This window comes from Sinocyclocheilus grahami, unplaced genomic scaffold, assembly GCF_001515645.1.
Source record: "Sinocyclocheilus grahami isolate Dianchi unplaced genomic scaffold, SAMN03320097.WGS_v1.1 scaffold13810.1, whole genome shotgun sequence".
NCBI lineage: Eukaryota > Metazoa > Chordata > Actinopteri > Cypriniformes > Cyprinidae > Sinocyclocheilus > Sinocyclocheilus grahami.
Window position 1 is genome coordinate 2,601 of NW_015515072.1, and position 827 is coordinate 3,427.

General features: G+C 39.3%; 1 long non-coding RNA gene across 1 annotated transcript in view; it reads right to left on the minus strand.

The window, feature by feature from the left end:
* LOC107579053 (uncharacterized) overlaps window positions 1-648 on the minus strand; it is a 3,242-nt gene extending 2,594 nt beyond the window's left edge. The window contains exon 1 of the long non-coding RNA XR_001608417.1: window positions 505-648. This is a non-coding gene — a long non-coding RNA (uncharacterized lncRNA). The remainder of the gene's footprint in view (window positions 1-504) is intronic.
* Window positions 649-827: the final 179 nt, after the last annotated feature.

An 827-nucleotide genomic window follows, 5' to 3' on the forward strand; every position in this document is an offset into this window, starting at 1 on the left:
AGGCAGAACAACAGCCTCAGTCACTATTCGCTTTCAATGCGTCATTTTGCTTTACAATGAAATTAAACGGTGACTTGGGCTGTCGTTCTGCCTAAAACCTTTTCTAAAATGAAGGACATTTTTCTTCAGTTCTACAGAAAAATGAAAGCCAGTGACATTTGCTTTCTCCTTTCATCTTTATCTTAACTAACGTTACCTTTTCCAACGACAATCGGGCATCGCATTGTTTTAAACGGTCTGGGCGGTTAAAGTGCTATTCGTCTGTTTCAGAGATGCGGAATTACTCTCAACCGTTCACCAAAACAAACAGCCGTATGTCATCTGGATATAAAACTGAATATCTTATTTTCCCGAGAATCAAGCTGTAGGACAAACGCTCAACAGCAAACAGACACTAAAAGCATTGCTTCTCCTCAAACAACACAAACAGCTTCACGAGCTCGACTAACTTTAACAATATAACCTGCTTTCATTTTCAAACACAACCCAAGTTAAATGTCTTACCGATTTCCTTTGTCCGTTTAGGATGAAAAACATAATTTCTACTTAGAAAAAAAGTAACGTTAGTTATCAATCAAAGAACCGCCGTTTAGGAAATGTACCAAGCGACTCCGAAGTGCGCGCGCTCAGCTATGCTGCGTCACTAATGACGACAGCACGATGGGCGGGGCAAATAATGCAGCCTATCTCTAACTTGCACACAATACGACACTTTACAAGTAAAATAAATGTTTCTAAAGAAAAAGATGAATTAGTGTACCTGGATCTATATAAAAAGAAACGCGTCGCTTGTGTGAATATCACCAGCCATTATTCAGTTGAATCAC